We start from the raw sequence: 10,278 nt of genomic DNA, 5'->3' as shown, positions 1-10,278 counted from the left end.
AATATCATTTGTCGGGGGGATTTTTTGTTTTTTTTAAATTAAACAAATATCGGTAGCAGAAGATTGCATTCAAAACGCCTCTTCTTGTTTTTGCACACCTTTCAAAATCTGAATCATTCTGTACAATTACTCGTTACCAAACTTTTACTGTGGAAATCTGCAGAAAGTTCTTTGGGTTCTTCGTTTTCAGAATCACTATTTTCCAGTTCTACATGAATTCCTTGTTTTTCAGTTCTTGAAGGTCATCGTTGGTAAGACTCACCAGAAACCTGCGGTAACTCTTCAATATTCTGGTCGTCTATATCTCCTAGTCATGCTGTATCGATTAAGTTGGCAATTTGGTCAACCTAATGAGTGATACAGCGATAGACTCTTCTCGTTGAGAATTCTTGGATACCTCCGGCACTTCTCCCACACTCCATTTGTGCATTTATCAGTTAATTCTTGCCAAGAGAAGTCGATATTGTCTAAGACATTCACGATGTTATATTTTTTCCAAAATTGCACCAAACAAACATAGATTTAGGGGAAGTACAAATTGCCATCTTTTGCTGATTGGTTCGTGTTCGGGAATAATTGCATTATTTACGAATTAATGAAATGCAGAGATAATTTGAATTAACGTAAATTCTGACTTTTTTGTAGGCTTCGAGCAGACAGCGTTAATCGAGGTGTTACTGTATATATATATATATATAGGCCTATTATATGTAAAAATCTAGGTAAGCGAAATGATAGCTCCATTTTACAAGTAATTTAAAATCAATTTCCCTTTAAACTTCCTTTCGTAATGATACAGAACATTTTCATCTTGTATTCTCCACGTTTTCGTAACAATGTAAATATTCTCATCGTTGTAATCTCGATAATATCAAAACTCTTTATCACAATTCCAAAACCTTTTTATTTCTATAACATTAATAATACAATAATTACTAACTTAAAACGAAAAACCATTTTCATAAAATTTCAAGACAAATTTCAATAAAATAAATATTAATGAAGTTAGGAATTATCTTATTCCTTTCAAGTACGAAACATTTTACAACAATTATATTATTTAAGATTCTCTGTGAAATGACATTTCATGTGAGATTTCAAATAGCATTTCCGAGAGAACTTTTGTAAACAATAATCGCATTTAAACGGCTTTTCTCACGTGTGAATGCGAAGATGGCTTACGAGATGTTGTCTTTGTGTGAAACTCCGTTTGCAGTGGTCGCAAGTAAAAGGTTTCTCTCCGGTATGCATCCTCAGATGTCTTCGTAAATTGGAAGCCTGAGTGAATCTTTTACTACATAATTGGCAACAGAAGGGCTTTTCTCCCGTGTGAATGCGAAGATGGCTTACGAGATGTTGTCTTTGTGTGAAACTCCGTTTGCAGTAGTCGCAAGTAAAAGGTTTCCGTCCGGTATGAAACTTCAGATGTCTTCGTAAATTGGAAGCCCGATTGAATCTTTTACTACATAATTGGCAACAGAAGGGCTTTTCTCCCGTGTGAATCCTACTATGACTTTGAAACTGTGACTTACAGCGGAATACTTTCCCACAGTTTTCACAGACAAACTTCTGCTTCTTCTGTAGAGTTTGGTTGAAGAAATCTATAAAGCAAAAAAATATTAAACTTCAATATTAACAGTCAAAAGTAATCGGTTATTATTAATTCCTGCAATGAAACTCAGAAACCAATACTTTTACGTTTCTTATCAATAATTGTTTTACAATATCTCAACAAATAAATCTAAATTTAATAAAAATTAAAAGTAACAACTCCGTGTTTGCTTTCGAAAAAAAAAAGAATTGTTTATAACAATTTCTTTCTCCCCGTTGTCAAAAACAGTTCAAAAAGTTTATGAATCAACACAATCGTCATAGTAAATTTGCTAAAAGGTAAATGTTCTTCATTTCAAATTCATTTCTTCACAAGTAAATATTCATTCCCATCCTCCAAACTTGTAATTCTTCACCGAAACTCTTCGAGAGAAATATTGGGTCTCCAGGATACATCTTAAAATGTAGAAATTATACATTAAGGAATAATAATGTCTAATTTTTCTTATCAATTAAAACGTATTTTAAAAACTTATTTTAAATATACAAATCGATATTTTGCAATACTTAAGAAGAGTGTAGCAAAATATGAAGAATAAATGAAATCCAAATGCTTTCATCGATGAGCCAAAATGAAACTGACTATTTTCGGTACGTTAATACAAAAAGGGTAATTCCTTGTTTGAAAAGTAACAATTGATCCCTACGATACAGCCAAAACATAAATGTATTAATTATCTACAATTATCGGTAAACATTTAAAATGGAGGAAAGGTAGATTTTTTTAATCATACCGAGCTCCATTTTAAAACCTACCTTTTCGCCATTTTAAATCTTAACCGTTAGACAATTCGCTGGTTTGTAACGGTCGTCAAGCAAATATAAATTTCAAAATCTATTTTAAAATAAATAATAAAAGTTTAAAATTAATGATTATTAATATAATATTTTTAAATTTTAAATATGAGTTGAGCGGAAGTGACGTCCAGGAAAATGTATAAATGGTCAAAGCAGACTTTTTTTTTAAAGTAAAAGTATTAATGATTACGTTTATTTTACATTAATAAAGTGTTAATAAATAAATGAAGTATTTTTCTATGAAGATTCTCTAGATGACAATATTTTTGGTAACGTCATCCAATGTAAACGTGTATGTACACGTCCAAACAACTCGATTTGAAATGCAAAAATAAATATAAATGGCGTTTCGTCACTATATAGAAGTATTACGTTATTATATTTTATTAATAAATGTTAATTTTTGTTGTATTACATGCTAATGGAAGAACGAGTATTATATTCGAACGGAAATGAATTTTGTTAATACTCTACTTATAAAGTTTTGAATATTTTAATTAATTAATTCGTTTATTAATAGGATTGATTACTCTTTAAAATTGCATGGCATTTTATTCTTTTGAAAATATTTTCCTCCCCAACATATTCAATATAAAGGGTTATTAGAAATCAATCGTCGGGTCTTGTGACTTCCGAACTCTCGATCTGGGTCTTGTACAGTACACCAGACACGAAACAAAAAACCAAACTGTCCAAATTTGAAATATACGTGTGAAGATATAACAGATAGCAACACGATGCACATTATGAATATTCAGACATACTGATATGGCCGATATCCGACCCCAGAACTCCAGGATCCCCATTCCACAAAACGTGTCACTGTTTTCTGTCGGGGTGTGTGAAAGACAGGTTTTATTTGCTGCCTTTATCCACATTTCTTGCAAAGCTTCGAAATTGCGTTAACCGCTACAGATATGACCATCCAGGGCCCTTAATCTCGAGTTTTTCGTGTTGTACTCGAACTGACGTCATCGAACTCACTCGTGTTACTATGACTCACATAATTGGTAGTCTCGAGTTAGACTCTCGAGCGAACTCGAAAGGCGAGCGGAAATACGTCATACTCACTTGGTTACGTGTGTCGTTAAGCATGATGGGATTATTTACAATGCATCTGGGTTTGCGACTATAATGAATCGACCAATCAACTTAACTGTAACAATTTGTAAACAAATCAACGTGAATTAGTTTACACGTGCTACAGTTAATTGTCTTATAGCAATATAGTACGCAGAAATAAAATGAAAACGTTCAATGTTTTATTTTAAAAAATAAGCGAAGAACAAAAAGAAATATTAGTAACATACGTAGAAAATAAGAAAATGAACAGTGGAAAATTCGACAATAAATTTACAAGAAAAAGACAATTCCCTTTGTGGAGANCATTTTAAAAAATTATTAATTATAAAATAAATTTTCTTTCATTTAAATAAAAAACTAAATTAAATTTAAAGTGCTGGAGTCGGAGTCAACACATTTTTCCCGACTCAGACTCCTCTGGCCAGAAATTCCTCCCGACTCCACAGCCCTGGTTACAACAATTAAATGTTCAACTTTATCATGCAATTTAGCTTTAAAAATTGATATATCAGTGTTACAATACGTTATTCATTATACTTGCTCGTGATTTATTTCAAGCTGAGAGAAAACAATAGTATTATCATCTTGAATGTAGTCAAGGAAAATCATATATATATATATTCTTCAGGGTGTTCAGAAAATCACCATGCACTTATATATATATATTTATTAACAGATATGTTTCAATATAGAATACAGGAGGTAACTATGAATGACAATTATAAACAATGTTGAAAGTGATCCCAATTAGCATCAATACAGGCTTGAATCTTCCTTTTGTTTCTATACACTGCTATCAGTTGCTTGCCTGAAATAGACTGAATGAATGCTGTTATTGCTACTTTTAAGATCATCCAGCATGCACAGATGATCTTGATAAACTGCATATTTTGCTGCTTTCCATAAATAAAAGTCTGTTGGATTTAAATCTAGTAGCATGGGGGCCACGTCTTTCAAAATAATGTGAAAATATGATTAGAAAAGTGCAGTGACTTTCTGAACACCCCATACAATACAGTACCACATTAGGAATTATAATAGAAAAGTACCAAATTTAAAATAACTTATATTATATATTTTAACATCCATCAGTAATATTTCTTTTATCCATCAGATTTTCAAGCATCCTCGTTTTGATTTAATGATATTTCTACAACCTTTAATTATTGTTATCCTTAAAAGTTTGCTATTTTACAATTTCTATTCTGTAAACATTAAGAGACCTTTATGTCATATACAATATACAGTACATCTAGCCAAACCCACAAACAGCGGTTATTATGACAAGAGATAGGATCTCATACATCCATGCCAGACCACTTTTGAAGATCTATCTAGATTTAAACCTATTTCCTCAAAGTTGTATTCAATTCCTTTATCACTTCAGTTATCCAACCTACCAGTAAAGCTTAGTTCACACCGAGTGCAATTCACTGGCGAAAGCCAAAAACAGAGCGAATAACCCGTCAAATGAGTCATGTTTGACCAGTTATTTGCTCTGTTTTTTCGCTTTCGCCAGCGAATCGTGCTCAGTGTGAACTAAGCTGTTATATTGTTTGTGAAAAATGTTGCAGTACTTAGTTTATTTTGATTAAAAAAGCAAAAAAAAAAAATATATATATATAATATATATTTATGTCATCGTTTATAATGTCCTCAGAAACTTAAATTAATTTATAACGACTTAAAAAATTAATTTCCTTAAAAATTTCAAAAAATATAAGAAAAAGTACTCACGACTGATTTTATACATTCATTTTTTGAGCTTAAAATTGCATTGATTCCACACATTGTGATAATATGCTTTCCAAATTCACAAATATCAACCTACTCTGTCAAAAGATAATCTTATTTCAAAAGAATGTTAAGCTGAAATGTAAATAGCAGTCTATGTTTTCTTAAATGTAATTCGTTATATTTACCTTTTTTTCTTCTATTTATAAGAAAACTGTGGATGGTACCCTATTCCGTAGAGTAAATATATCTATGCCCTATTCATTCAACTTCCAAATGGAAGAATCGATAGAAATTTCATAGTTAAATCGAGTTCTACAAGAAAGTAAACATACCCACGTGGTCACGAGTATCATCAGTGTTGCCAAATCAAATGCTAAAAAAAATAATAACAGTAAAAATTCGTCAATACTATTTACCAACTTGAAAAATTCTTTCATTTCATTTATAAAATATTGAATAATTTAAGTTAATAAATTTATATAAATCCTACGGCATGTGCAATCAAATGTTATTTTTTAAAAATTTTCAGAATTAATTGTTTCGCGCGAGAGCGCTCGAACTTAATAACAAGAGTCTGTGTTTGAGATACCTGCGTTAATCTACAAACGTGTTTTTCAATCTTTTTTTTTATTTCGCGGTACACTTGAATATGTAATTAAATTTCAAAGAAAAAAGTCATGCGATTTAAAGTTGTTTGTAAACATTCTATCTCCATATTATCTGCTACTTAACCTAATTCTTTTTGTGAATTAAATAAAGTACAGTGTTGTTGTTCCTTAAAATGGTAGCAGGTTACAACAATAGATATTTAAACAACGGTTAATTTTCGTTTACAAAAGAGAAGCAATTAACATGAAGTCTTGATTTGCATTTAAACAAGTTGCTGTTACAGATAAAAGAATAATCGAACTATTCCCGGTGTTGAAAAGGATGGTGTACATTTAATACAGTCAGATAGTATTGCATGATACAGTAGTAGGATTACAAGGAGATTAAGGTAAGTAGTCGAACCTATGTAAGATATCAGGCTTCATCTGCAAGTACATTCATTGTGTTGTGAACTTTTTTCGGAAGGTTTTCCCTTTGGCAGTTGATACATACGGCAGATTCATTCTTTTTGGGACAGTTCTTGAAGAGGTGTTCCTCCCTGCAATGGCTGCAATTGCACTCTTTTGATTTTATTCTCTAGCGAAAAGATAGATATTTAAAACACTGGATCACAGGCAGAAAGTCATAGATGGGACATCTACTCCACAGAATGCAGGCCCGTCTTTAGGTGTGGGCCTACCGGGCCTGTGCCCAGGAGACTCCTAAAATTCGAGACCTCGAAAATATGCAAAATTGAATAGAGCAGTAAGTAATAAAATTATTATAAACAGTAAACAATCAAAAGATATGTTTGATAAATTTTATTAATCATAAATATAACAATATGTTTTGCAGAAAAAGCTAATTGAAAAATTTACGAACATTAACCCTCCATTACAAATTCCTTAAGGGGGCCTCCAAGCTTTTTCTTGACCCAGGGCCTCGCACGTACCAAAGACGGGCCTGACTGAATGTTTAAACAAAAATTCGGTGAATAACGTCGGGGTTTTGGGTATAGTTAGGAAAAACTGATTTAAATTAAAATAAAAATGACAACCTCAGTAAACTCTTCAGATGATCACCCTTTATAGTCTTTTAAAATTAATTGGGATTGGTCCTGTCATTGAAACCAGGAGAAAAAGATAGAATGTGTATCATTGTAGTAAAGTTTAAATATTCTACGAGTACATTGTTATTTAATTGAATCGCGATTGTTATGTACTGTACAACAATAATGAGTACAGCGCTCTCACGCTGCTAGAGAATTTACTGCAGGCGGTAGTAAGCAGAGCAGAATCTACATAGGGAGTAATACGGCTTAAGCCCTGGGGCCCTAAGTGTCAAGGGCCCACAAAAATTGAATTATCAACATAAATTTTAAATACTTTTTCATTAACAATGATCACTTATCGTATAGTAAAAATTAGTTAATATTAATAATATAATAATGATGCAATAGTATTTGTTTTATTGTAACGTAATTGGTCAAGTCACCAAGTTGCAATTTTAAATCTACTCTCTCGAATTCGAATGCTATAAAGAGACTAATAATAATGACCAGCCTGCCTTATAAGGTAATGTCAATTCTTAATCTAACAATAAATGGGGCCCCATTGGACTTCAATAAGCCTTAGGTCCCGAAAAACCTAGATCTGCCTCTGGTATTATAGTAAGGTATGGTTTTCCGTAAAATTTCTCTGAAAAAAATGCAGAAACTTCAAAACCACTGTATAAATCACTACAGAACATATCAGTTGAGGAATATTACAAAGTACTTAGTTCAACTGTTATTTATTATTGAGAAATTCAATAAAAATAGTCATGTGTCTGCTGTATACATAAGCGACAGAATGCCAGTTAAACGAGGTCATTTTAACACATAGTGAATAGGTAAAGGAAAATACGCGACTTAAGATAAACAAATTTTAGTTTAATTTTGTTATTTTTATATTAATTTGCATATTAATAATGATACATAACACAGAAATATAAAGTTTATTTTTGTGATGAAAATCCTGGCTTTTCTGAAATTCTTCACTTTTTTGCGATGAAATCGTCTAATATCATTTGTCGGGGGGATTTTTTGTTTTTTTTAAATTAAACAAATATCGGTAGCAGAAGATTGCATTCAAAACGCCTCTTCTTGTTTTTGCACACCTTTCAAAATCTGAATCATTCTGTACAATTACTCGTTACCAAACTTTTACTGTGGAAATCTGCAGAAAGTTCTTTGGGTTCTTCGTTTTCAGAATCACTATTTTCCAGTTCTACATGAATTCCTTGTTTTTCAGTTCTTGAAGGTCATCGTTGGTAAGACTCACCAGAAACCTGCGGTAACTCTTCAATATTCTGGTCGTCTATATCTCCTAGTCATGCTGTATCGATTAAGTTGGCAATTTGGTCAACCTAATGAGTGATACAGCGATAGACTCTTCTCGTTGAGAATTCTTGGATACCTCCGGCACTTCTCCCACACTCCATTTGTGCATTTATCAGTTAATTCTTGCCAAGAGAAGTCGATATTGTCTAAGACATTCACGATGTTATATTTTTTCCAAAATTGCACCAAACAAACATAGATTTAGGGGAAGTACAAATTGCCATCTTTTGCTGATTGGTTCGTGTTCGGGAATAATTGCATTATTTACGAATTAATGAAATGCAGAGATAATTTGAATTAACGTAAATTCTGACTTTTTTGTAGGCTTCGAGCAGACAGCGTTAATCGAGGTGTTACTGTATATATATATATATATAGGCCTATTATATGTAAAAATCTAGGTAAGCGAAATGATAGCTCCATTTTACAAGTAATTTAAAATCAATTTCCCTTTAAACTTCCTTTCGTAATGATACAGAACATTTTCATCTTGTATTCTCCACGTTTTCGTAACAATGTAAATATTCTCATCGTTGTAATCTCGATAATATCAAAACTCTTTATCACAATTCCAAAACCTTTTTATTTCTATAACATTAATAATACAATAATTACTAACTTAAAACGAAAAACCATTTTCATAAAATTTCAAGACAAATTTCAATAAAATAAATATTAATGAAGTTAGGAATTATCTTATTCCTTTCAAGTACGAAACATTTTACAACAATTATATTATTTAAGATTCTCTGTGAAATGACATTTCATGTGAGATTTCAAATAGCATTTCCGAGAGAACTTTTGTAAACAATAATCGCATTTAAACGGCTTTTCTCACGTGTGAATGCGAAGATGGCTTACGAGATGTTGTCTTTCTGTGAAACTCCGTTTGCAGTGGTCGCAAGTAAAAGGTTTCTCTCCGGTATGCATCCTCAGATGTCTTCGTAAATTGGAAGCCTGAGTGAATCTTTTACTACATAATTGGCAACAGAAGGGCTTTTCTCCCGTGTGAATGCGAAGATGGCTTACGAGATGTTGTCTTTGTGTGAAACTCCGTTTGCAGTAGTCGCAAGTAAAAGGTTTCCGTCCGGTATGAAACTTCAGATGTCTTCGTAAATTGGAAGCCCGATTGAATCTTTTACTACATAATTGGCAACAGAAGGGCTTTTCTCCCGTGTGAATCCTACTATGACTTTGAAACTGTGACTTACAGCGGAATACTTTCCCACAGTTTTCACAGACAAACTTCTGCTTCTTCTGTAGAGTTTGGTTGAAGAAATCTATAAAGCAAAAAAATATTAAACTTCAATATTAACAGTCAAAAGTAATCGATTATTATTAATTCCTGCAATGAAACTCAGAAACCAATACTTTTACGTTTCTTATCAATAATTGTTTTACAATATCTCAACAAATAAATCTAAATTTAATAAAAATTAAAAGTAACAACTCCGTGTTTGCTTTCGAAAAAAAAAAGAATTGTTTATAACAATTTCTTTCTCCCCGTTGTCAAAAACAGTTCAAAAAGTTTATGAATCAACACAATCGTCATAGTAAATTTGCTAAAAGGTAAATGTTCTTCATTTCAAATTCATTTCTTCACAAGTAAATATTCATTCCCATCCTCCAAACTTGTAATTCTTCACCGAAACTCTTCGAGAGAAATATTGGGTCTCCAGGATACATCTTAAAATGTAGAAATTATACATTAAGGAATAATAATGTCTAATTTTTCTTATCAATTAAAACGTATTTTAAAAACTTATTTTAAATATACAAATCGATATTTTGCAATACTTAAGAAGAGTGTAGCAAAATATGAAGAATAAATGAAATCCAAATGCTTTCATCGATGAGCCAAAATGAAACTGACTATTTTCGGTACGTTAATACAAAAAGGGTAATTCCTTGTTTGAAAAGTAACAATTGATCCCTACGATACAGCCAAAACATAAATATTTTTAATAAAAATTTAATAAATTTAATAAAAATTAAAAGTAACAACTCCGTGTTTGCTTTCGAAAAAAAAAAGAATTGTTTATAACAATTTCTTTCTCCCCGTTGTCAAAAACAGTTCAAAA

At 31.6% G+C, this 10,278-nt stretch overlaps 1 pseudogene; it reads right to left on the bottom strand.

Annotated features, from left to right (window-relative positions):
* Positions 1-508: 508 nt before the first annotated feature.
* Positions 509-9,502, bottom strand: LOC111615025 (annotated as a pseudogene).
* Between the last annotated feature and the right edge of the window lie 776 nt (positions 9,503-10,278).

The sequence above is a fragment of the Centruroides sculpturatus genome, unplaced genomic scaffold, assembly GCF_000671375.1.
Source record: "Centruroides sculpturatus isolate CEXI.00-Female unplaced genomic scaffold, Cexi_2.0 scaffold2127, whole genome shotgun sequence".
Classification (NCBI taxonomy): Eukaryota; Metazoa; Arthropoda; class Arachnida; order Scorpiones; family Buthidae; genus Centruroides; species Centruroides sculpturatus.
This window is presented reverse-complemented; position numbering and strand designations above follow the sequence as displayed.